The sequence below is a fragment of the Triticum dicoccoides genome, chromosome 3B, assembly GCF_002162155.2.
Source record: "Triticum dicoccoides isolate Atlit2015 ecotype Zavitan chromosome 3B, WEW_v2.0, whole genome shotgun sequence".
NCBI classification, from domain to species: Eukaryota; Viridiplantae; Streptophyta; class Magnoliopsida; order Poales; family Poaceae; genus Triticum; species Triticum dicoccoides.
The window spans coordinates 589,328,415-589,356,350 of record NC_041385.1 but is presented as its reverse complement, the minus strand read 5'-3'; the positions used below and the strand labels follow the sequence as shown (position 1 = coordinate 589,356,350).

The following is a 27,936-nucleotide window of genomic DNA, read 5'->3' as shown; positions in this document are numbered from 1 at the left end:
CGCCGGACAATTTGTTGGAGGCGCTGCAGAGCGCTTCCATCGAGGAAGAACACCACACTATTATGAGTGCGGTGATTCAGAAGGTACAGCTTGCCAAGAGCGGGCTGACCGAAGCCTGCAATAGCCTTCTATCAGGCTTTGAGGTAAGAAGTTAAAAATATGCAATGTAATACCGCATAGACAGTAGCCCCTGATGCTCGGTTCGGTGTTCGGAAAGAAAAGCCGGACTGAGGATCTGAAAAAAAAGAAGATATACACAGGGTTGCTAAAAAAATTATGTCAATATGGGTTGCAGGTTGCGCTGCTAACCTCTGCCGCACTGACTGCGGAGGTCGGTGCTTTGAAGCAGGAGCTCGAGCGGTCCGAGCAAGAGCTCGGCCGCGCCAAGAAGCAGCTCCAGGACAAAGAAGGTGAGTAACACCTCTTTGAACTCGTACCTTACAGAAAAGGATTTAGGTTGCCGCAAAAAAATAACAAGGATAACATGGGTACTGCAGGGGCCATGAACGAGGTGGCGACCCTGGAGGAGGCCGTGTCCGCGGCCGAACGCAATGCGACCGCGGAACGGGCAGAGCGAGAAAAGCAGGAGGCGTGGGTGGCGGTGGTTTGGCAAGAGCTCCAGGCTCTCATGGAAAAGCATGAGATTTTGGAGCGTGACTCAAAGACTCGAGAGTCCGAGCTTGCCTCGGCTCTCGAAAGTGCCAAAACTGCCAAGGCCGATGCCCATAAATCCCTTCAGGAGATTGAGTTGGTGAGGAAGATAGCGGCGGGTAAGGCATTTTTCATGCAGAGCAAGCATGTGAATGTAAATTACGTGTTACTTACCCGAATTCGGAGCTCTCCGGGGGCGTTTGCAGATCTGCCTCACAGCGTGTCTGATGCCGCCGCATTCTACCGAGCCGAGGAGGGGAGCTCAACGGAGAAGATCTTCTGGTCTCAGTATGCTGAGGCCGGCCATCCGGTGCCCCCTAGCGACCAGCTGAAGCAGCTGGTCGAGCTCCACAAGGTGGCCGAGCAGGCCATGAAGGGCCTCATAGTCCGGCTGTGGCCTGGAGACGCCATGCCTGGGAGCTACTTTGGCCTCGTGCGACGGTTGGTGGATGCGTGCCCCTGGGTGGAGGTTATCAAGCGCTCCGCCTGTATTGAAGGTGCTCCTTGGGCCCTTGCCCGCGCAAAGGTGCATTGGGGCAAGCTGGATGCGGAGAAGCTAATCACTAACGCGCCACCAGCAGGCAAGGAATATCGTACGCCCGAGATGTACTATAAGACTGTCCTGAAGGGTGCCCGCAAGATTGCGGATGAGTGCCCCAGGGATGTAATTATTGAGTAAATTCGCAATGTGTTATCCTGTGCGCTGAAAACTTTGTTCATATGCACTAAGCAACGCTTGTTAATTTAAAATATTACCTTCTGTGCGGCCGTTTATTAAATCTGAGAGATGGCAAGTCGTCGGCTTTAGCCCCCATGCCACGAGTGCTGGGGTGTTCGGGATAAACTTGAGCACTCTTGTTCCCATTTTTGGGTCCATCTAGGGAGGCGCTCAACACAACGAACAAGGCAACCGGACTTATAGTGCTTGAACACTCTCACTTAGCCATAGAATTCTATAATTTTAAATTTCGGCGAAGCCCCTAGTATTCGGAAGACCGAATTTGGGGCGCTATCCACGCCTTCATCGGACATTATCCGGTACTTCGCTCGAAGCGGCGTAGGTCTTTAAGGACCCGAAAAGACCTCTCGGAACAGCGACCAGTCTCTCGCCTTATCATGACGGTCAGTTTTAGCTTTCTCCACTGAGGCGTTAACCCAGCTCAACCAGGGCGCGATCGCAGTGGTTCTCCCAGTGCTACCTTAGCCGATAGAACGGAATGTAAGGTGCCAAACATGGGAGCCGGGAAAACCCAACTATTGACCCAAGACATGATTTGGAGCCGATTCATATAATGATATAAGTTCGGGGTGCCGCACTTGTGAAAGTGTGCGGACTTTATCACACCATAATGCGGGGAACATAAGCCCCTGGTGTATTTGGCCGTACCAAAATGTACGGATGCAACATGTCGTAAATGAACATATATATAAGGTAATGCAATTATGGGCAAAAAGTGCTGCATTTTATTCGAGAAGATTTGCTATGAGCGCGGAATGATACAAATAGTGCGGAAAGCAAGGGATTGGATGAATTAAAGGCGTCTCCCTCCAGGGGTAGGCCGCGGAATGGTGTATTTAACAAATTTAATGCTCGTAATGGAGACCACCTGAGTGTTCGTCGCAGCCTTTGTCCCTCCCTAGCTGTTGTATCATGAGTTCAGCAGGCTCGCCGCCGGACAGGGTTCTGTATTAAAAAAAAGAGAGAAATAAAAGATAAAAAGAGCGACACACTTGGGAGCCCCTGGTGTGGTCGAACCGCACTCTGGGTCTGTTGTGGTTGTGCCTCTCCCCCTATGCCCATGGTATCTCCAGGGCGTAATTATGTACGCGGAGAGTTTGTCTTACAATTGTGCGAGGGCTGGGGTTGAGGCCGCATTGCTACGTGTGCTCGGAACGTGCCAGGTGGTCTTGGTTGATGTTGCTCCGGGCGCGTTTGGCCGTGTCCGTACGTTTAACGGCCGGACTCGAAAATTGCCTTAAAAGGCTGCTCTGTACTTCTGCCGCGAGAGCCGCTGTATGTTCCTCCGTTCGGAGGGAGCGTTCCGTGTTTCCATTGACCGTGATGACTCCACGAGGGCCTGGCATCTTGAGCTTAAGGTATGCATAATGCGGCACCGCGTTGAATTTTGCAAACGCGGTTCGTCCGAGCAGAGCGTGATAGCCACTGCGGAATGGGACTATGTCGAAAATTAACTCCTCGCTTCGGAAATTATCCGGGGATCCGAAGACCACTTCCAGTGTAACTGAGCCTGTACAACTGGCCTCGACACCTGGTATGACGCCTTTGAAGGTTGTCTTTGTAGGTTTAATCCTTGAAGGGCCTATGCCCATCTTTCGCACTGTATCCTGATAAAGCAGGTTCAGGCTACTGCCGCCGTCCATCAAGACTCTCGTGAGGTGAAATCCATCGACGATTGGGTCTAAAACCAATGCGGCAAATCCGCCATGGCGGATACTGGTCGGATGGTCTCTTCAATCGAAAGTGATCGGGCAGGAGGATCATGGGTTGAATTTTGGGGCGACTGGCTCCATCGCGTATACGTCCCTTAGTGCACGCTTCCGCTCCCTCTTGGGTATATGCGTTGCGTATATCATGTTTACCGTCCGAACTTGAGGGGGAATCCCTTTTGTCCTCTGTTGTTCGGCGGCCGGGTCTCTTCCTCGTCATCGCTGTGTAGCCCCTTGTCATTGTTTTCAGCGATTAATTTGCCTGCCTACTTGAATTTGTTGGGGAACGTTGCAGAAAATTAAAAATTTTCCTACGGTTTCACCAAGATCCATCTATGAGTTCATCTAAGCAACGAGTCAAGGGAGAGAGTTTGCATCTACATACCACTTGTAGATCACGAGCGGAAGCTAGCCAAGGGGATGGTGATGATGGAGTCGTACTCGAACGTGATTCGGATCACCGATGTCCAAGTGCTGAACGGACAGCACCTCCGCGTTCAACACACGTACGGGACGGGAGACGTCTCCTCCTTCTTGATCCAGCAAGGGGGAAGGAGAGGTTGAGGAAGATTGCTCCAACGGCAGCACGACGGCGTGGTGTAGTTGGTGCAGCAGTACTCCGACAGGGCTTCGCCAAGCATATACGGAGGAGGAGAGGTGTTGGGGAGGGGAGGGGCTTCGCCTTGGCTTGTGTTTTAAGCTCCCATGCGCCTCCCCACTATATATAGGGGTGGAGGGGCTGGTTTCTTGCCCTCCAAGTCCATTGGGGCGTTGTCCAAGGTGGGAGGAAAGAAATCCCATCATTTCCTTCCCCACCGATTGTTATCCCCCCTTTTTAGGGATCTTGATCTTATCCCTTCGGGATATGATCTTATTCCTTCTAAGGGGGGATCTTGGTGCGCCTTGACCAGGGGTGTGGGGCCTTTCCCTCACTACTCACGTTCATGTGGGTCCCCCCCATGCAGGTGGGCCCCACTCCGGAACCTTCTAGAACCTTCCCGGTACAATACCGAAAAATCCCGAACATTTTTCGGTGGCCAAAATAGGACTTCCCATATATAAATCTTTACCTCCGGACCATTCCGGAACTCCTCGTGACGTCCGGGATCTCATCCGGGACTCCGAACAACATTCGGTAACCACATACAAACTTCCTTTATAACCCTAGCGTCATCGAACCTTAAGTGTGTAGACCCTACGGGTTCGGGAGACATGTAGACATGACCGAGACGTTCTCCGGTCAATAACCAACAGCGGGATCTGGATACCCATGTTGGCTCCCACATGCTTCTCGATGTTGTCATCGGATGAACCACGATGTCGAGGATTCGATCAAACCCTGTATACAATTCCCTTTGTCAATCGGTACGTTACTTGCTCGAGACTCGATCGTCGGTATCCCAATACCTTGTTCAGTCTCGTTACCGGCAAGTCACTTTACTCGTACCGTAATGCATGATCTCGTGGCCAACACTTTGGTCACCTTGAGCTCATTATGATGATGCATTACCGAGTGGGCCCAGAGATACCTCTCCGTCATACGGAGTGACAAATCCCAGTCTCGATCCGTGTCAACCCAACAGCTACTTTCGGAGATACCTGTAATGCACCTTTATAGTCACCCAGTTACGTTGTGATGTTTGATACACCCAAGGCACTCCTACGGTATCCGGGAGTTACACGATCTCATGGTCTAAGGAAGAGATACTTGACATTGGCAAAGCTCTAGCAAACGAACTAAACGACCTTTGTGCTATGCTTAGGATTGGGTCTTGTCCATCACATCATTCTCCTAATGATGTGATCCCGTTATCAACGACATCCAATGTCCATAGCCAGGAAATCATGACTATCTATTGATCACAACGAGCTAGTCAACTAGAGGCTCACTAGGGACATATTGAGGTCTATGTATTCACACGTGTATTACGATTTCCGGATAATACAGTTATAGCATGAATAAAAGACAATTATCATGAACAATGAAATATAATAATACTTTTATTATTGCCTCTAGGGCATATTTCCAACAGTCTCCCACTTGCACTAGAGTCACCAATCTAGTTACATTGTGATGAATCGAACACCCATAGAGTTCTGGTGTTGATCATGTTTAGCTCGCGAGAGAGGTTTAGTCAACGGATCTGCGACATTTAGATCCGTATGTACTTTGCAAATTTCTATGTCTCCATCTTGAACATTTTCACGGATGGAGTTGAAACGACGCTTGATGTGCCTGGTCTTCTTGTGAAACCTGGGCTCCTTGGCAAGGGCAATAGCTCCAGTGTTGTCACAGAAGAGTTTGATTGGCCCCGACGCATTGGGTATGACTCCTAGGTCGGTGATGAACTCCTTCACCCAAATCGCTTCATGCGCTACCTCCGAGGCTGCCATGTACTCCGCTTCACACGTAGATCCCGCCACGACGCTCTGCTTGCAGCTGCACCAGCTTACTGCTCCACCATTCAACATATACACGTATCCGGTTTGTGACTTAGAGTCATCCGGATCTGAGTCGAAGCTAGCGTCGACGTAACCCTTTACGACAAGCTCTTCGTCTCCTCCATAAACGAGAAACATGTCCTTTGTCCTTTTCAGGTACTTCAGGATATTCTTGACTGCTGTCCAGTGTTCCTTGCCGGGATTACTTTGGTATCTAGCTACCAAACTCACGGCAAGGTTTACATCAGGTCTGGTACACAGCATGGCATACATAATAGATCCTATGGCTGAAGCATAGGGGATGACACTCATCTCTTCTTTATCTTTTGCCGTGGTCGGTGACTGAGCCGAGCTCAATCTCACACCTTGTAACATAGGCAGAACCCCTTCTTGGACTGATCCATTTTGAACCTCTTCAAAATCTTATCAAGGTATGTGCTTTGTGAAAGACCTATGAGGCGTCTCGATCTATCTCTATATATCTTGATGCCTAATATGTAAGCAGCTTCTCCAAGGTCCTTCATTGAAAAACACTTATTCAAGTAGGCCTTAATGCTGTCCAGAAATTCTATATTATTTCCCATCAAGAGTATGTCATCTACATATAATATGATAAATGCTACAGAGCTCCCACTCACTTTCTTGTAAACGCAGGCTTCTCCATAAGTCTGCATAAACCCAAACGCTTTGATCATCTCATCAAAGCGAATATTCCAACTCCGAGATGCTTGCACCAGCCCATAAATGGATCGCTGGAGCTTGCATACTTTGTTAGCGTTCTTAGGATCGACAAAACCTTCCGGCTGCATCATATACAGTTCTTCCTTAAGATGCCCGTTAAGGAATGCTGTTTTGACGTCCATCTGCCATATCTCATAATCATAGTATGCGGCAATTGCTAACATGATTCGGACGGACTTTAGCTTCGCTACGGGAGAGAATGTCTCGTCGTAGTCAATCCCTTGAACCTGTCGATAACCCTTAGCGACAAGTCGAGCTTTATAGATGGTGACATTACCATCCGCGTCTGTCTTCTTCTTAAAGATCCATTTGTTTTCTATCGCTCGCCGATCATCGGGCAAGTCTGTCAAAGTCCATACTTTGTTTTCATACATGGATTCTATCTCGGATTTCATGGCTTCAAGCCATTTGTTGGAATCTGGGCCCGCCATCGCTTCTTCATAGTTCGAAGGTTCACCGTTGTCTAACAACATGATTTCCAGGACGGGGTTGCCGTACCACTCTGGTGCGGAACGTGTCCTTGTGGACCTACGAAGTTCAGTAGCAACTTGATCCGAAGTACCTTGATCATCATCATTGGTTTCCTCTTCAGTTGGTGTGGGCATCACAGGAACATTTTCCTGAGCTGCACCACTTTCCCGTTCGAGAGGTAGTACTTAATCGAGTTCTACTTTCCTCCCACTTACTTCTTTCGAGAGAAACTCTTTTTCCAGAAAGCATCCGTTCTTGGCAACAAAGATTTTGCCCTCGGATCTTAAGTAGAAGGTATACCCGACAGTTTCCTTAGGGTATCCTATGAAGACGCATTTTTCCGACTTGGGTTCGAGCTTTTCAGGTTGAAGTTTCTTGACATAAGCATCGCATCCCCAAACTTTTAGAAACGACAGCTTAGGTTTCTCCCCAAACCATAATTCATACGGTGTCGTCTCAACGGATTTAGACGGTGCCCTATTTAAAGTGAATGTAGCTGTCTCTAGAGCGTATCCCCAAAATGATAGCGGTAAATCAGTAAGAGACATCATAGACCGCACCATATCCAATAGAGTGCGATTACGACGTTCGGACACACCGTTTCGCTGAGGTGTTCCAGGCGGCGTGAGTTGTGAAACGATTCCACATTTCCTTAAGTGTGTGCCAAATTCGTGACTTAAATATTCTCCTCCACGATCTGATCGTAGGCACTTTATCTTTCGGTCACGTTGATTCTCCACCTCATTCTGAAATTCCTTGAACTTTTCAAAGGTCTCAGACTTGTGTTTCATTAAGTAGACATACCCATATCTACTTAAGTCATCAGTGAGAGTGAGAACATAACGATATCCTCCGCGAGCCTCAACGCTCATTGGACCGCACACATCGGTATGTATGATTTCCAATAAGTTGGTTGCTCGCTCCATTGTTCCGGAGAACGGAGTCTTGGTCATCTTGCCCATGAGGCATGGTTCGCATGTGTCAAACGATTCATAATCAAGAGACTCTAAAAGTCCATCGGCATGGAGCTTCTTCATGCGCTTGACACCAATGTGACCAAGGCGGCAGTGCCACAAGTATGTGGGACTATCGTTATCAACTTTACATCTTTTGGTATCTACACTATGAACATGTGTAATATTACGCTCGAGATTCATTAAGAATAAACCATTGACCATCGGAGCATGACCATAAAACATATCTCTCATATAAATCGAACAACCATTATTCTCAGACTTAAATGAGTAGCCATCTCGTATTAAACGAGATCCAGATACAATGTTCATGCTCAAACTTGGCACTAAATAACAATTATTAAGGTTCAAAACTAATCCCGTAGGTAAATGTAGAGGCAGCGTGCCGACGGCGATCACATCGACTCTGGAACCATTCCCGACGCGCATCGTCACCTCGTCCTTCGCCAGTCTCCGTTTATTCCGCAGCTCCTGCTGTGAGTTACAAATATGAGCAACGGCACCGGTATCAAATACCCAGGAGTTACTACGAGTACTGGTAAGGTACACATCAATTACATGTATATCAAATATACCTTTGGTTTTGCCGGCCTTCTTATCTGCTAAGTATTTGGGGCAGTTCTGCTTCCAATGACCCTTCCCCTTGCAATAAAAGCACTCAGTCTCAGGCTTGGGTCCATTCTTTGACTTCTTCCCGGCAACAGGCTTACCGGGCGCGACAACATCTTTGCCGTCCTTCTTGAAGTTCTTCTTACCCTTGCCCTTCTTGAACTTAGTGGTCTTATTGACCATCAACACTTGATGTTCTTTCTTGATTTCAGCCTCTGCTGACTTCAGCATCGAGAACACTTCAGGAATGGTCTTTTCCATCCCCTGCATGTTGTAGTTCATCACAAAGCTCTTGTAGCTTGGTGGGAGCGACTGGAGGATTCTGTCAATGACCGCCTCATCTGGGAGGTTAATGTTCAGCTGGGTCATACGGTTGTGCAACCCAGACATCTTCAGGATGTGCTCACTGACAGAACTGTTTTCCTCCATCTTACAACTGTAGAACTTGTCGGAGACATCATATCTCTCGACCCGGGCATGAGCTTGGAAAACTAGTTTCAGCTCTTCGAACATCTCATATGCTCCGTGATGCTCAAAACGCTTTTGGAGCCCCGGTTCTAAGCTGTAAAGCATGCCGCACTGAATGAGGGAGTAATCATCAACGCGAGTTTGCCAAGCATTCATAATGTCTTGGTTCTCTGGGACGGGAGCGTCACCTAGCGGTCCTTCTAGGACATATTGTTTCCTGGCAGCTATGAGGATGATCCTCAGGTTCCGGACCCAGTCCCTATAGTTGCTGCCATCATCTTTCAGCTTGGTTTTCTCTAGGAACGCGTTGAAGTTCATGTTGACATGAGCGTTGGCCATTTGATCTACAAGACATATTTGCAAAGGTTTTAGACTAAGTTCATGATAATTAAGTTCTAATCAAATTATGAACTCCCACTTAGATTAGACATCCCTTTAGTCATCTAAGTGTTACATGATCCGAGTCGACTAGGCCGTGTCCGATCATCACGTGAGACGGACTAGTCATCGTCGGTGAACATTCTCATGTTGATCGTATCTTCCATACGACTCGTGTTCGACCTTTCGGTCTCCGTGTTCCGAGGCCATGTCTGCACATGCTAGGCTCGTCAAGTTAACCCTAAGTGTTTTCGCTGTGTAAAACTGTCTTACACTCGTTGTATGTGAACGTAAGAATCCATCACACCCGATCATCACGTGGTGCTTAGAAGCGACGAACTGTAGCAACGGTGCACAGTTAGGGGAGAACACTTCTTGAAATTTTTGTAAGGGATCATCTTATTTACTACCGTCGTCCTAAGTAAACAAGATGCATAAACATAATAAACATCACATGCAATTATATAGTTGTGACATGATATGGCCAATATCATATAGCTCCATTGATCTTCATATTCGGGGCTCCATGATCATCTTGTCACCGGCTTGACACCATGATCTCCATCATCATGATCTCCATCATCGTGTCTTCATGAAGTTGTCACGCCAACGACTACTTCTACTTCTATGGCTAACGCGTTTAGCAATAAAGTAAAGTGAGTTACATGGCGTTCTTCAATGACACGCAGGTCATACAAAAAATAAAGACAACTCCTATGGCTCCTGCCGGTTGTCATACTCATCGACATGCAAGTCGTGAATCCTATTACAAAGAACATGATCTCATACATCACAATTCATCATTCATCACAACTTCTGGCCATATCACATCACATGATCAATCGCTGCAAAAACAAGTTAGACATCCTCTAATTGTTGTTGCATCTTTTACGTGGCTGCAATTGGGTTCTAGCAAGAACGTTTTCTTACCTACGAATCACCACAACGTGATTTTGTCAACTTCTATTTACCCTTCATAAGGGCCCTGTTCATCGATTCCGCTCCAACTAAAGTGGGAGAGACAGACACCCGCCAGCCACCTTATGCAACTAGTGCATGTCAGTCGGTGGAACCGGTCTCACGTAAGCGTACGTGTAAGGTTGGTCCGGGCCGCTTCATCCCACAATACCGCCGAAGCAAGAAAAGACTAGTAGAGGCAAGTAAGATGACAAAATCCACGCCCACAACAAAATTGTGTTCTACTCGTGCAAAGAGAACTACGCATAGACCTAGCTCTGATACCACTGTTGGGGAACGTTGCAGAAAATTAAAATTTTTCCTACGGTTTCACCAAGATCCATCTATGAGTTCATCTAAGCAACGAGTCAAGGGAGAGAGTTTGCATCTACATACCACTTGTAGATCACGAGCGGAAGCTAGCCAAGGGGATGGTGATGATGGAGTCGTACTCGAACGTGATTCGGATCACCGATGTCCAAGTGCTGAACGGACAGCACCTCCGCGTTCAACACACGTACGGGACGGGAGACGTCTCCTCCTTCTTGATCCATCAAGGGGGAAGGAGAGGTTGAGGAAGATTGCTCCAACGGCAGCACGACGGCGTGGTGTAGTTGGTGCAGCAGTACTCCGACAGGGCTTCGCCAAGCATATACGGAGGAGGAGAGGTGTTGGGGAGGGGAGGGGCTGCGCCTTGGCTTGTGTTAAGCTCCCATGCGCCTCCCCACTATATATAGGGGTGGAGGGGCTGGTTTCTTGCCCTCCAAGTCCATTGGAGCGTTGGCCAAGGTGGGAGGAAAGAAATCCCATCATTTCCTTCCCCACCGATTGTTATCCCCCCTTTTTAGGGATCTTGATCTTATCCCTTCGGGATATGATCTTATTCCTTCTAAGGGGGGATCTTGGTGCGCCTTGACCAGCGGTGTGGGGCCTTTCCCCCACTACTCACGTTCATGTGGGTCCCCCATGCAGGTGGGCCCCACTCCGGAACCTTCTAGAACCTTCCCGGTACAATACCGAAAAATCCCGAACATTTTCCGGTGGCCAAAATAGGACTTCCCATATATAAATCTTTACCTCCGGACCATTCCGGAACTCCTCGTGACATCCGGGATCTCATCCGGGACTCCAAACAACATTCGGTAACCACATACAAACTTCCTTTATAACCCTAGCGTCATCGAACCTTAAGTGTGTAGACCCTACGGGTTCGGGAGACATGTAGACATGACCGAGACGTTCTCCGGTCAATAACCAACAGCGGGATCTGGATACCCATGTTGGCTCCCACATGCTTCTCGATGTTGTCATCGGATGAACCATGATGTCGAGGATTCGATCAAACTCTGTATACAATTCCCTTTGTCAATCGGTACGTTACTTGCCCGAGACTCGATCGTCGGTATCCCAATACCTTGTTCAGTCTCGTTACCGGCAAGTCACTTTACTCGTACCGTAATGCATGATCTCGTGGCCAACACTTTGGTCACCTTGAGCTCATTATGATGATGCATTACCGAGTGGGCCCAGAGATACCTCTCCGTCATACGGAGTGACAAATCCCAGTCTCGATCCGTGTCAACCCAACAGCTACTTTCGGAGATACCTGTAATGCACCTTTATAGTCACCCAGTTACGTTGTGACGTTTGATACACCCAAGGCACTCCTACGGTATCCGGGAGTTACACGATCTCATGGTCTAAGGAAGAGATACTTGACATTGGCAAAGCTCTAGCAAACGAACTAAACGACCTTTGTGCTATGCTTAGGATTGGGTCTTGTCCATCACATCATTCTCCTAATGATGTGATCCCGTTATCAACGACATCCAATGTCCATAGCCAGGAAATCATGACTATCTGTTGATCACAACGAGCTAGTCAACTAGAGGCTCACTAGGGACATATTGAGGTCTATGTATTCACACGTGTATTACGATTTCCGGATAATACAGTTATAGCATGAATAAAAGACAATTATCATGAACAATGAAATATAATAATACTTTTATTATTGCCTCTAGGGCATATTTCCAACAGAATTCCCAACAATCTCTGTTGGTGTGGTTAGCTGGCTTTTCGGGGGTTCCATGTATTTGACAGGAGCGGTCGAGTATTTAGTCCAAATTGGACGGGCCCGGAGTAGTTCTTTTGAATGGCTTCTTCTGTTGACCGGGCTTGGAGCCTCGGAATCCGGCGTTGACTGCCGTATCCTCATTGCTGTCGCCGTTAATGCGGCGTTTGTTTTTGCTTCGACGCGACCTGCCATTGCGGTCCTTGGTATCCGGACTGCCAGCGTTTTTGCTGAGGTTGTTGCTGCGAGCTAGCCGGCTATCCTCTCCTGCACAGAAGCAAGTCATGAGTGATGTGAGGGCTGCCATGGATTTCGGCTTTTCCTGTCCTAGGTGCCGGGCCAGCCACTCGTCGCGGATGTTATGTTTGAAGGCAGCGAGGGCCTCTGCATCCGGACAGTCGACGATTTGATTTTTCTTTGTTAAGAACCGTGTCCAGAATTGCCTGGACGATTCGTCTGGCTGCTGGATTATGTGTCTTAGGTCATCTGCGTCCGGTGGTTGCACATACGTGCCCTGGAAGTTGTCGAGAAATGCGGCTTCCAGGTCTTCCCAGCATCCAATTGACTCTGCGGGCAGGCTGTTAAGCCAATGTCGAGCTGGTCCTTTAAGCTTGAGCGGGAGATATTTGATGGCATGAAGATCGTCGCCGCGGGCCATATGTATATGGAGGAGATAATTCTCAATCCAAACCGCGGGGTCTGTTGTGCCATCGTAGGATTCGATATTAACGGTTTAAACCCTTCAGGGATTTGATGATCCATTACTTCGTCAGTGAAGCATAGTGGGTGCGCGGCGCCTCTGTATTGAGCAATATCGCGACGTAGCTCGAGAGAGCGTTGTCTGCTGTGTTCGGCCCAGCCGGAGTAGTTGTATCCGGCGCGACGGTATTCATCGTGGGTCTTGGGGCGCCCACGTGATCCATAGATAGATCTGGATTGTCTTGCCTTGTCCTCCAATATATCCCGCAAGTCCCGCGCGTTCCCCCGTGGCTTCATGCTTTTTGAGCGGTGCCGGGGTACGGTTTTGGTGGAGGGCTTGCACGCCTCTCTGTCGCGGCCACGAGGTGGTTGGTCTGCCGTATTGTGCGCTGGTGATGCAGGTTTGTATGCTTCCTCCTCTAGTCGGGGGAGCAACTTGCGTTTTGGGTAACTTTTGGAGGGGCGTTCGAGTTCATACTCTTCGGCCGCGAGGACCTCGGTCCATCTGTCGGCCAGTAGGTCTTGATCAGCTTGAAGCTGTTGCTGCTTTTTCTGTAGGCTGTTTGTCGTGGCCATTAGCCTGTGTCGGAAACACTCTTGTTCGACGGGATCCTCAGGCACGACGAATTCGTCATCGTCGAGGCTTGCCTCGTCTTCGGAGGGAGGTAAGTAATTATCATCCTCGACCTCTTCGTCTGCCACCCTCTCATGAGGGCTTGCTTCTGCCTCCTCCTGCGCTGGATCGTGCTGGAGGGGGTTGTCTTCGGCACTTTCTGGGGTGTTATTGTCTCCTGTGCCAGAATCTCTATTCTTGCTGTGGCGGGATTTAGAGCGGCGCCGCTGATGTCGGCGCTTGGGCTGTTTCTTTAAGGAATCGGCCTCCGTTGCTTCTTTGCCGTCCCCATCTTTTGGGGTGTCCACCATATATATGTCGTATGACGATGTGGTCTTCCAGTGTCCTGTAGGCACTGGTTCTTGATGGTCTCCGGTGTCGTCGTCCATACCGTCGATGTCTTCAGAGTCGTAGTCGAGTACGTCGGTTAGATCATCGACGGTGGCTACGAAGTGGGTGGTGGGTAGGCTCTGAATTTCTTCATCGTCCGCGTCCCAACCATCCTGGCCGTAGTTCGGTCAGGGCTCTCCGGATAGCGAGAGATGCTTCAGCGAATTTAAGATATCGCCGAAGGGTGAGTGCTGAAAGATGTCCGCAGCAGTGAATTCCATGATCGGCGCCCAGTCGGATTCGACTGGCAGGGGCGCAGGAGGTTCGGAGTCCGGCAGAGAGTCCAACACCTCGGAGTCATGAGCTTTATGCGGGAAAAGGTAAGTGTTCGGCTCCATCGCCGTAGAAGTTGCAGCTCCCGAGGCGGTGTCCAGCCATCCGTCCTCGATCTGAGCGATCAGCTCCGGATTATGGGTCGGAGCGGGTTGGTGTGCAGCCTCCAAGGTGCTGTCCGGCGGCAGAGTTGGGTCGTGCCCATCGTGACAGCGCGACACGCTCGGCTGTGGCTCAGATCCATCGAAGATCAAGTCCCCGTGGATATCGGCCATGAAGTTTAGGCTTCCAAACCTGACCTGACGGCCAGGGGCGTAGCTTTCGATCTGCTCCAGATGGCCAAGTGAGTTGGCCCGCAGTGCGAAGTCGCCGAATACGAAGGTCTGTCCGTGGAGAAAAGTCTCACCCAGGACTGCGTCGTTGCTGATTGAAGAGGCCATCAAGCCTATCGGTGACAACACAGAGGAACTCTCAATGAAAGCACCAATGTCGGTGTCAAAACCGGCGGATCTCGGGTAGGGGGTCCCGAACTGTGCGTCTAGGCGGATGGTAACAGGAGACAAGGGACACGATGTTTTACCCAGGTTCGGGCCCTCTTGATGGAGGTAAAACCCTACGTCCTGCTTGATTAATATTGATATTGTGGATGTTTACAAGAGTGGATCTACCACGAGATCAAGGAGGCTAAACCCTAGAAGTTAGCCTATGGTATGATTGTAATGGTTGTTGTTGTGTCCTACGGACTAGAGCCATCCGGTTTATATAGACACCGGAGAGGGCTAGGGTTACATAGAGTCGGTTACAATAGTAGGAGATCTACGTATCCGTATCGCCAAGCTTGCCTTCCACGCCAAGGAAAGTCCCATCCGGACACGGGACGAAGTCTTCAATCTTGTATCTTCATAGTCTTGGAGTCCGGTCGATGATGATGATAGTCTGGCCGATGATGGTAGTCCGGCTATCCGGACACCCCCTAATCCGGGACTCCCTCAGTCCCCCTTTTAACGCGCAAGCGGATCGCACGGGTAAGAGAAGGAAAGAGCCCACGATGCCTCCCGTTTGAGGCCTCAGGTGATCCCTGTAAACCAACACGAGAAGAGCAAGGGTTGCCATTACGATTGCCAACCGGCCATCGGTTGCTCCGAGAGAGTGGTGAGGGCACTAAGGGCCTAGTGAGGTGACGCTTGCGGGGCTGCTGTGGGCCAGAGCTCGACCACTCAGGTTTGTAGACATTGCAGGGATGGACCCATGCACAAGAGCCGTGCTAGAGCGAGTGGCTCCAAAGGTAGGTGTCAATCGAGTAGGCAATTATCACAAGCGGGTTAAGCATGAAGGGCAAATCAGCTTACATAGACGCATGAAAGGTACATGCCACTGGGTCAGGCCCAAGCGGCCTAGGGATGATGTAGCCCGAGGGGTGCCCCCAGCAAGGTAAACTGAAGACATAAGCAAAAGGGGTACATGTCGCAGGGACAGACCCACGTGACCTGGGAATAATGCAGCCCTGAGGGTGCTCCCAGCTGAAATGAAACTCGAAAGATGTCAACTGATGCCATTGTAGAGCTGGTGTTGAAGTAGCTGGCGATGCGCGGTGAAGAAGCCGATCCTCACGAGCCACCAGAGCCCTGAGCCTCGGGAGGCTCTGGGGGTCCGGGCGGCTCCTCGAGGACCATCTCCATCTCTGCCAGGACCGCGTGGTGCCTGGCCTCCTGAGCTGCCAGAATGCTCTGCATAAGACGCTGGTGAGCAGCAGCCGCGTTCGGCAGGCGGAAAGGCATGCGAACGTAGCTGTGCGGCGGACCTTCGCAACGTCCTACGCGTGAAGGCCAATGGCGCTCCTGAGACGTGACTCGGCCGAGTCCTGTGTAGTCGATGCAGACGCGCAGCCCGCCATCCTCACCTAGATGAGGAGCTACGCCGGACAGGCGGTGATTGCCGCGCATGACTCGTGATTCTTGAAGCTCGAGTGACCTTGGTGATGAACTCCTGGGGGTTGGGCCTTCCTTGCCCCGTGCCTTCCTGAGGAAAACGTGCCTCGAAGCACGTCTCCAAGTGGTGCCCGAGTGCCTCCCTCGTGATCATGGCAAAGTCTGAGGCCCTCCAGGAGAGAGCCCCCGAGCCTTGCCCGAGGAGGGCGCCGGGCACGCCTTCCTATGTGATGGAGGGAGGTGCCCCTTGCACGGGCGCAGATCCTGGCGCGGCGCCTCCGGAGATGCCTGCCTCCTGAGGCCTTGAGCTGGGCGATGTCTTCTTCTTCTTGGGAATTGCCTCGGGAGGGTTCTCACTCTTGCTATCTGGGTCTTCGACTGGCGCAGCTTGGAAGGCACGCTCGAGGGAGCACACCGCATCCTTCTCTTCGTAGGGGACTATGATGATTCCGCCGCTTCCCGGCATCTTGAGGACATTGTAGCCATGGTGAGTCACCGCCATGAACTTGGCCAGGGCTGGATACCCGAGGATGGCATTGTATGGCAGGCGAATGTGGGCAACATCAAAGTCGATGAGCTCGGTATGGTAGTTCTTGCACTGTGCAAAAGTGACAGGGAGCAGAACATACCCTATCAGAGTGGTGGAACCGTCAGTGACTCCTGAGAAAGGCTTGGTTGGCTGAAGTTGATCATAAGGCACTTGGAGGTTATTGAACGTCTCGACGGACAGAACATTGAGCCATGCGCCGCCATCGATGAGGGTCCTGGTAACTTGCACATTGTTGATGACTAGGGAACAAAGCATTAGGAGGACGCCAGCTGTAGCCGCACACTTGAGCTGATCTGCTGAGTTGAACGTGATGGCGCACGTGGACCACCTGAGAGGGCACGTGGCCTCGAGTTTGGGGAGGACTGCGTTCACCTTGCGAGCAAACTACTTGAAGATGCGCTGAGAGGCTGGGGCTTGGGCACCACCCAAGATGCAAGCGATAGCACGTGGCTCCTGGAAGCCCCCAGCCCCCTCGTCCTGGTGGTGGTCATCATTCCTTCTTGGCGGTGGTGGTAGAGGAGGAAGGTCTGCGTTGCCTTGAGGGCGGTCCTCACGAGGCTGATCCCTCCAAGCCCCCTTGCGAGGCTGGTCCTGCCAGCGATCCTCGCGAGGCCGGTCACGCCACTCCTAGCGAGGGCCTCGGTCGTCCCATCATCCCCCACCTCTTCCTCCTCCCTGGTTGTAGCCCCGGTCGTTGCGCTCGGGGCGTCGACCGATGCGTCCTTCTCGAACGGCCCTGAGCTCCTGGCATTCGTTGGTGTTGTGGGTGTAGGGGTGTGGTAGGCGCAGAATCGGTGGCCCTTGGACGACTCCGACTGGTCTCTGCCGCGCTTCATGTCTAGTTCTGCTACGAGCACGACTGCTCCTTTGCGCTTCACGTCCTTGGCCTTGACTTTCTTCTCTTCTGGGTCAGCAGCTGGAAGCTCGAGGAGGGAGATGCGCCCTTCCTCGGTTCTTGCGCACTTGGTCGCTAGGTTGAACAGCTCCAGGGATGTGCACAGATCCTCGTGGATGGCGAGCTCCTCCTTCATCTTGACGTCGCAGACGGCGAGCAGAGAATGCTGAGATGATGGCCTCCTCGGTCAGCTTGGGAATCTTGAGGCGAGCATTGTTGAAGTGTTGGATGTACTTCTGCAAGGTCTATCCAGGCTGCTGCTCAATGCGGCGCGGGTCACTCACGACTGGAGGACAGTCGCGAGTGCCCTGGAAGTTGGCGATGAAGCGGGTGCACATCTCGTCCCAAGAGGAAATCGAGACGGGAGGCAGGTTCAGGAGCCAGGTGCGGGCACCATCCTTGAGCGCCATGGGAAACCAGTTCGCCATGACCTTTTCGTCCCCGTTGGCCGCCTTGATGCCCAGCTCCCGAGGCTTGCAGACGCGGGGCTTGCTCTTGGAGATTCCCGCGCGCTGCCGCCAGGGGCAGCATAGGGTCTTGACGTGTTGGCGCAGGGATGCGATCTTGACATGCTGGAGCGGGGAGTACGCCAGCGCCTTCTTGAGGACGAGGGATTTCTTGGCAGCTCCTTTCTGGTCGCGCGGGTGCTGGACGCGGCGGGTCTCGTCCAGGGGCCGCGCGCCTTGGAGCCAGGGCGCCTTCTTGGGGGCGGAGGCACCTCCTGAGCTGCATCACCCACGCAGGATGGAGGGCGAGGCAGTGAGAGGGACGCGTAGGAGAGCCCCCTGCGGCGCTGACGAGCTCGGTGATGCGAGCGAGTCACTCCTCATAGAGGTCATCGACGGGGCAGTAGTGCAGAAGCTCACATGCTAGGAGCAACGCGGCCTGCGTGTCCGTGGGAGCACAACGAGCGTGAGACGATGAACCAGCTGGGGTCAGTGACGGAGTGGCGGTGCGGCCATCCCGCCGCACCGAGGGATGCAGCAACGATGCTTGCTGCTCATTCCACGCTGGGCCGGTGGCAGCGTTGGCGGCAGGCAACGGAGAACGATGGGGGGGGGGCCCACCGACGGGAGCCGTCTAGGCGACGCGGGCGGTGAGAGCAGCCCGACGCTCGGTGCGAGCTCGGCGAGCGTCGGCCATGGATGCAACAAACGATGGAACACGTGATAGCGGAAGAAAGATTCTGGTGCACCCTTACCTGGCGCGCCAAATGTCGGATATTGGGTTCCGGCAAAACCCTTAAGGTTCAAACTCTGGGGTGCACGCGAAGATCCACTCCCTATCGATCCACGTCCCAACACCTCGCCATGAATCTAAGCTACACGATGAACAACACAAGGGACACAAGGTTTATACTGGTTCGTGCCACCATTGTGGTGTAATACCCTAATCCAGTGTGTGTGGTGTGGTGGATTGCCTCTGGGGCTGATGATGAACAGTACAGGGAGAGAGCAGCCTCGCGAGGGGTGTTCTTGAGTTGGTGCCGTGTTCTCCTTGGGCAGGATTCGATCCCCTCCTCCTGTGGTGGCTATCTCTATTTATAGAGGCCTTGGTCCTCATCCCAAATAATGAGCGAGAAGGGAGCCAACAACGGCCATTTTGAAAGGGGACAGCTAGTACAAGTTATCCTGACTAAAGTTGGTCTTCGACTACCAAAGGCACTGGTGATGACGCAGTCTTGGGCTCCACGGTGACCTCCGTCCTGCCGCTCTGCTGGTCTTGGTCTTGTTGCACCGATATGGTAACCTTTGCTTGATGCCTCGGTACTCCGCGCCTGCTCTTGCCCCCTTTGCACCAAAGAGGAAATGAGGACACTGCGCAGGCTGGTGCCCACCTGGCGCCTGCCTGGTATCGATCGTCATGGCTTACGTCATGACCACCTCATGAGGTACCCCTGCCTTGATTTTTCCGCCTCCTCGCGAGCCTGCCTAGTGAGACCACCCCTGAGGAAGCCTTGCGTCATCCGCCCATCAGGCTTGGCCCCTCGCGAGGGTCTTGAGCTTGGGTTGATGAAGACGGGTTGTACTGGGCCACCCCTTGAGCCATGCCGCAGGCCGCAGGCAGGCAAGTCTGGGGACCCCTGTTCCTAGAACGCCAACAACACTCTCACCCTTCCACCATTGCTAGCCTCTCTTGTGCCGCACAACTTTCGCCGGTACCATACACCCACCATATACCTTCCTCAAAATAGCCATAGACACCATACCTTATTATGGCATTTCCATAGCCATTCCGAGATATATTGCCATGCAACTTTCCACCGTTCCGTTTATTATGACACGCATCATCATTGTCATATTGCTCTTTGCATGATCATGTAGTTGACATCGTATTTGTGGCAAAGCCACCTTCATAATTCTTCCATACATGTCACTCTTGATTCATTGCATATCCCGGTACACCGCCGGAGGCATTCATATAGAGTCATATTTTGTTCTAAGTATCGAGTTGTAATCTTGAGTTGTAAATAAATAAAAGTGTGATGATCTTCATTATTAGAGCATTCTCCCAAGTGAGGAAAGGATGATGGAGACTATGATTCCCCCATAAGTCGGGATGAGACTTCGGACTTTATAAAAAAAAGAAAAGAAAAAAGAAAGGCCAAATAAAAAAAATAAGAAAGGCCAAATAAAGAAAAAAAAGAATAAAAGGAGAGAAAAAGAGAGAAGGGACAATGTTACTATCCTTTTACCACACTTGTGCTTCAAAGTAGCACCATGATCTTCATGATAGAGTCTCATGTGTTGTCACTTTCATATACTAGTGGGAATTTTTCATTATAGAACTTGACTTGTATATTCCAATGATGGGCTTCCTCAAAATGCCTTAGGTCTTCGTGAGAAAGCAAGTTGGATGCACACCCACTTAGTTTCTTTTGTTGAGCTTTCATACATTTATAGCTCTAGTGCATCTGTTGCATGGCAATCCCTACTCACTCACATTGATATCTATTAATGGGCATCTCCATAGCCCGTTGATATGCCTAGTTGATGCAAGACTATCTTCTCCCTTTTTTCTTCTCCACAACCAGCATTCTATTCCACATATAGTGCTATGTCCATGGCTCACGCTCATGTATTGCGTGAAAGTTGAAAAAGTTTGAGAATACTAAAGTATGAAACAATTGCTTGGCTTGTCATCGGGGTTGTGCATGATTAAATACTCTGTGTGATGAAGATAGAGCATAGCCAGACTATATAATTTTGTAGGGACAGCTTTCTTTAGCCATGTTATTTTGAGAAGACATGATTGCTTTGTTAGTATGCTTGAAGTATTATTGTTTTTATGTCAATATGAACTTTTATTTTGAATCATTTGGATCTGAACATTCATGCCACAATAAAGAAAGTTACATTGAGAATTATGCTAGGTAGCATTTCACATAAAAATTTTGTTTTTATCATTTACCTACTCAAGGACGAGTAGGAATTAAGCTTGGGGATGCTTGATACGTCTCCAACGTATCTATAATTTTTTATTGTTCCATGCTACTATATTACCCGTTTTGGATGTTTTTGGGCTTTACTTTACACTTTTATATCATTTTTGGGACTAACCTACTAACCGGAGGCCCAACCCAAATTGATGTTTTTTTGCCTATTTCAGTGTTTCGAAGAAAAGGAATATCAAACGGAGTGCAAACGGAATGAAACTTTTGGGGCCATCTTTTTGGAACAAATGCAATCCAAGAGACTTGGAGTGGACGTCAAGAAGTAACCGAGGCGGCCACAAGGGTGCCCGGCGCGCCCTATGGGGGTGGGCGCGCCCCCACCCTCCTGGGCCCCTCGTGGCTCCCCTGACCTACCTCCTTCACCTATATATATATATATCCACGTACCCCGAAAACATCCAGGAGCACGACGAAAACCTAATTCCACCACCGCAACCTTCTGTATCCGCGAGATCCCATCTTGGAGCCTTCGTAGGCGCTCCGCCGGAGGGGGAATCGACCATGGAGGGCCTCTACATCATCTCCAAGGCCTCTCCGATGAGTTGTGAGTAGTTTACCACAGACCTTCGGGTCTAGAGTTATTAGCTAGATGGCTTCTTCTCTCTCTTTGAATCTCAATACCAAGTTCTCCTCGATCTTCTTGGAGATCTATTCGATGTAACTCTTTTTGTGGTGTGTTTGTCGAGATCCGATGAATTGTGGGTTTATGATCAAGTTTATATATGAGAAATAATTGAATCTTCTCTGAATTATTTTATGTGTGATTGGTTATCTTTGCAAGTCTCTTCAAATTATCAGTTTGGTTTGACCTACTAGATTGATCTTTCTTGCAATGGGAGAAGTGCTTAGCTTTGGGTTCAATCTTGCGGTGTCCTTTCCCAGGGACAGCAGGGGCAGCAAGGCACGTATTGTATTGTTGCCATCGAGGATAAAAGATGGGGTTTATATCATATTGCATGAGTTTATCCCTCTACATCATGTCATCTTGCTTAATGCACTACTCTGTTCTTATGAACTTAATAAACTAGATGCAGGCAGGAGTCGGTCGATGTGTGGAGTAACAGTAGTAGATGCAGAATCGTTTCGATCTACTTGTTGTGGACGTGATGCCTATATACATGATCATGCCTAGATAATCCCATAACTATGCACTTTTCTATCAATTGCTCGACAGTAATTTGTGCACCCACCGTAATACTTATGCTATCTTGAGAGAAGCCACTAGTGAAACCTATGCCCCCCCGGGTCTATCTTTTATTATATAAGTTTTCCATCTACTTTTATTTGCATCTATTACTTTCCAATCTATATCATAAAAATACCAAAAATAATTATCTTATCTTATTATCTCTATCAGATCTCACTTTCGCAAGTTACCGTGAAGGGATTGACAACCCCTTTATCACGTTGGTTGCGAGGTTCTTGTTTGTTTGTGTAGGTACGAGGGACTTTTGAGGAGCCTCCTACTGGATTGATACCTTGGTTCTCAAAAACTGAGGGAAATACTTATGCTACTTTGCTGCATCACCCTTTCCTATTCAAGGGAAAACCAACGCAGTGCTCAAGAGGTAGCATGGGGGCGAAGGAGTTATTCTTTGTCTGTATGTCGATGACATACTGATGTTTGTAACCAAACTTGATCTAATCAAGAAGGTTAAGGACTTCTTACCTCGCTGTTTTGAGATGAAGGATCTAGGAGTAGCTGATGTTATCTTGAACATCAAGCAGTTGAGAGATGGAAATCGTGGGATGACACTGCTTCAGTCTCATTATGTGGAAAAGATCTTGAGTCGTTTTGGGTACAATGACTGCACGCCTTCTCCAACTCCATATGATGCTAGTGTGTTGCTTTGAAAGAATCGACGGATTGCTAGAGATCAACTGAGGTATTCTCAGATTATTGGCTTGCTTATGTATTTGGCGAGTGCCATGAGGAATGATGATACATATCCAACGTATCTATAATTTATGAAGCATTCATGCTATTTTATTATATGTTTTGAATGATTATGGGCTTTATTATACACTTTTATATTACTTTTGGGACTAACCTACTAACCGGAGGCCCAACCCATATTGCTGTTTTATTGCCTGTTTCGGTATTTCGAAGGAAAGGAATATCAAACGGAGTCCAAACGGAATGAAACCTTTGGGAGCATGATTTTTAGGAAGAATATGATCCGAGAGACTTGGAGTTCACGTCAGAAGATCCTTGAGGAGGCCACTAGATAGGGGGCGCGCCCACCCCCTGGGCACACCCTACCCTCTCGTGGGCCCCTCGAGGCTCCCCCGACCGACTTCTTTCGCCTATATAAGCCTACATACCCTAAAAACATCAAAACAGAAGATAGATCGGGAGTTCCGCCGCCGCAAGCCTCTGTAGCCACCAAAAACCTCTCAGGAGCCCGTTCCGGTGCCCTGCCAGAGGGGGAACCCATCACCGGTGGCCATCTTCATCATCCCGATGCTATCCATGACGAGGAGGAAGTAGTTCACCCTCGAGGCTGAGGGTATGTACCAGTAGCTATGTGTTTGATCTCTCTCTCTCTCTCTCGTGTTCTCTCTATGGCACGATCTTGATGTATTGCGAGCTTTGCTATTATAGTTGGATCTTATGATGTTTCTCCCCCTCTACTCTCTTGTGATGAACTGAGTTTTCCTCTTGAAGTTATCTTATCGGATTGAGTCTTTAATGATTTGAGAACACTTGATGTATGTCTTGCCGTATTTATCTGTGGTGACAATGGGATATCATGTGCCACTTGATGTATGTTTTGGTGATCAACTTGCGGGTTCCACCCACGAACCTATGCATAGGGGTTCCGCCCAAAAACTCTCCGGTAGAAACTTTGGGGCACTCTTTGAAGTACTTTGTGTTGGTTGAATAGATGAATCTGAGATTGTGTGATGCATATCGTATAATCATGCCCACGGATACTTGAGGTGACAATGGAGTATCTAGGTGACATTAGGGTTTTGGTTGATTTGTGTCTTAAGGTGTTATTCTAGTATGAACTCTATGATAGATTGAGCGGAAAGAATAGCTTCATGTTATTTTACTACGAACTCTTGAATAGATAGAACAGAAAGGATAACTTTGAGGTGGTTTCGTACCCTACCATAATCTCTTCGTTCATTCTCCGCTATTAGTGGCTTTGGAGTGACTCTTTGTTGCATGTCGAGGGATTGTTATATGATCTATCTATGTTATTATTGTTGAGAGAACTTGCACTAGTGAAAGTATGAACCCTATGCCTTGTTTCCTATCATTGCAATACCGTTTACGCTCACTTTTACCATTAGTTACCTTGCTGTTTTTATAATTTCAGATTACAAATACCTTTATCTACTATCTATATTGCACTTGTATCACCATCTCTTCGCCGAACTAGTGCACCTATATAATTTACCATTGTATTGGGTGTGTTGGGGACACAAGAGACTCTTTGCTATTTGGTTGCAGGGTTGTTTGAGAGAGACCATCTTCATCCTACGCCTCCTACGGATTGATAAACCTTAGGTCATCCACTTGAGGGAAATTTGCTACTGTCCTACAAACCTGTGCACTTGCAGGCCCAACAACGTCTACAAGAAGAAGGTTGTGTAGTAGACATCACCTAACATCTCTTTTGTTGTGAGCAAGCTAAGTCGGTTTGTGTCAAAACCAGGAGATCATCATTGGTGTGCGCTTGAGAGAGTTATGCGCTACTTGAAAGGCACTGTGAGCTATGGGATTCACTACTCTAGGTATCCAAGGGTACTGGAGGGTTATAGTGACTTGAATTGGATATCTGATGCTGATGCGATTAAGGCCACAAGTGGTTATGTTTTTACACTTGGAGGTGGCTTTATTTTCTGGAAGTCTTGCAAGCATACCATCTTAATGAGGTCAACTATGGAAGCAGAACTTACAGCATTAGACACTGTCACTGTTGAAGCAGAGTGGCTTCGTGAGCTTTTGATGGACTTACCTATGGTTGAAAAACCAATACCCCCTATCCTGATGAATTGTGAGAATCAAATTGTGATCGTCAAGATAAACAGTTCTAAGGACAATATGAAGTCCTCAAGAAATGTGAAGAGGAGACTAAAATCTGTCAGAAAACTGAGGAACTCCGGAGTTATTACATTGGATTATATCCAAACGTCGAAAAACTTGGCAGATCCCTTCACAAAGGGTTTATCATGTAATGTGATAGATAATGCATCGATGGAGATGGGTTTGAGACCCACTGCATGAGTTGTCCATAGTGATAACCCACTCTATGTGATCGGAGATCCCGTGAAGTAGAAGTGGGAGACAAGCTATTGGTCAACTGAGAGGAGAGCTTCCCTATTTTAATTATCCCACTCCGTGAAGATGCAATACTCTCCTGATCTGCATGGCAGGTTGATATTTATCTTAATGTGTTCCAAGTGGCTTATTTGAGTAAGCAGAGATGTTGTCCTATAGAGCATCTCTTGAGGAACACACCTATATGAATTTGACTGTTAACGTCGCGGTCTGTGAGAATTGGGTGTTCTCTAATAAATTCATGAAAGGCCCTGGAGTATGACGCATACGCTCCACCCGCAAGGAAGCCTTGCGGCAGCCTAGTATCGGTTAAGAATTTGTGTGAAACTAGTCTCGCAGAAACTTGTAGTTCAAGGCATACTCCACTATTCAAGTTGTGATCTAGTGTAGCATAAATCTCTGAGTGGAAGTTCAACTTTACAGTCTCCACTGAACATCGGTATATAAACAATGTTTTGGATTTAAATGATGAGATGTGCCAATGAGAGTTTGTGGGGGATTGTTGGAATTTTTCTGGTAGGCCTTTTGCCCAAAGCCCAACTAAAATTCTAAAATTCTCTTGGCCCAGTCATGCACACATGTGAGTGGAGTGAGTGAGACTAAAGTTTAGCCCCACCATAGAAGTTGAGAGGGAATTGCACCTATGTATAAGGCGAGCTCTTCTACCACTTGTATGAGCATGAGAATTGGAGACCTACACGCGCGCTCCTCCTCCTCGCTCGCCTCGCTACGCCATGCCTCATCACGACGCGTCGTGGGTTACGGGATTGAGCCGAGCCGAGGATAGAGCTATGCACGTTGTATGTATTTTTGCTGCTCGGAAAAATTAATAAGTCATTAATTAATAATTAATGGACACGTTAATTACTGAACCGTTTCCGATTCTTTTGGATCGCGGCTCGGACATGGGGTTTATTCCCATGACCTACTCGGTCCGCACTATATAGTTAGGCAGACGTCTACCCTAGTTGCCGCCAGTTCATATGGTTTTGCACCACCGTTCCAGATCATTGCGCCACCGCGCAAGTCTTCTCCATCCCTCCTTCCGGCGTGCACCGCGAGAAGGGACAGCAGGCCTACAGAACCCCGCCACTCGTGATCCTGTACAGGAGAGGGGCGATCAGGTTTTTGGGGAGCGCACTCGCGCGACTGCTAGCAACGACGACTTTGCCAACGACGATTTTTCCCCAACCTCGGCAACCTCATCCTCAATGACATGGCCGAAAACATCAACGCCGGCGGTGCTGCCCCCGCAGCACTGTATGTGATTCTATCCTTCTTGTTCGAGATAATGGTAGAATTCATGTTTCTAATATGTGCCCTAGATGTGATCTGTTCATCTACTTTACTAGTTCGCACGATTAGTTTAATCTCTGCTAGTGCTGTCATGATTTATCTTCTGTTTATTCGGATTAAAATTCATAGTAATTTGCTCCTATATTCAACAAGCACGAGGGGCAATTCCACAGGCCATGCCGAGCCCGTACCCGAAGAAGGACGCGCAAGGCATGGGGTTTCCCCCGGCAGTCGACGACGTGTGTGGGCCGTGTCCTATGATGTCGCGCATGGAGTTCATGCCGATGACGATGCCAGGCTTCATGGTGACCAAACCTTTGTTGAAGTAACGCGCTCCGATAAGCTTTCGATTTCACAAGGAAGCCTCAAACGCCACGCCCGACTCGCACTTGCCGCGCCACCAATACGGCACGGGGGCTATGATGACGTCGTCGGAGCTCGAGGTCTCCGGCCACACTCCGGTGTCAATTATGCCGATGATGACGCCCTCACCGAGCTTGGCTGCCGGACACAACCCAACCAACGAGCTGAGGTGGAGGAACTCCGGGGAGTGGGTGGTGTCGTGAGGGATGTCGGCTCGGCGGTTCGGGTAAGCCGAGACGAAGCCCGGAGCGCGGCTCAGCGCGGCAAGCTCGGGGGCTGAGAGAGTGGCTGCGAAGCCATGGAGTGCCTCGTCGTAGGTATAGAAAAGCCGCGGCTGCTTGCCACGGACACCGCCGTGTGAGTCGGCTGCTACTGCTGCTAGAGACGCTAGCAGGACGGAGTACCACTCATGGTGGTTGGAGTGCGCTGGCGGCATGGCGGACCTGTCCATGTGGACAATGTATGACGTTCGCTGATCGGCGGCCACTAGAGTAGGGAAGAGAGAGCAGATGAGGAGCCATGAACTGTTGACTAGGAGTGTAAGTGACAACATGTTGACAATCGAATTGTTCTAACTTCTAGGCATGGCCATCGATTATATATACGCCGGTGGTGGTGGCGGTATTGCATTCATCGGAATAGACGTACACGCGAAGGACAGGTCTGTGTTTTTTCCATTGTTTTCTGCGAGGGGTGCCCATCGTCCTGAAACCATCGAGGGCAACGGTAGTCACTGTGTCGCAGGAAAAACCGAGGAGCTCAAACAAAATATGAATTGGACGAGGGTACAGCGCGACTGCAGGCCAAAGTAGAAAGGCTCATGTTTCGCTCGATGCAAAAACAAAAAAATGATTGACCCAACTACCTAGTTCCACGAACCAACTGGTTGAATCACCTCAAAAAACACATGGGTAAATGGGTAGAATGACTATGGTATCCCCAACCCACTATGGTTCAAATCCTGGTGA

At 49.4% G+C, this 27,936-nt stretch overlaps 1 pseudogene; it reads right to left on the bottom strand.

Annotated features, from left to right (window-relative positions):
* The window catches only part of LOC119281615, a 60,513-nt pseudogene extending 32,992 nt beyond the window's left edge, over nt 1-27,521 (bottom strand).
* Nucleotides 27,522-27,936: the final 415 nt, after the last annotated feature.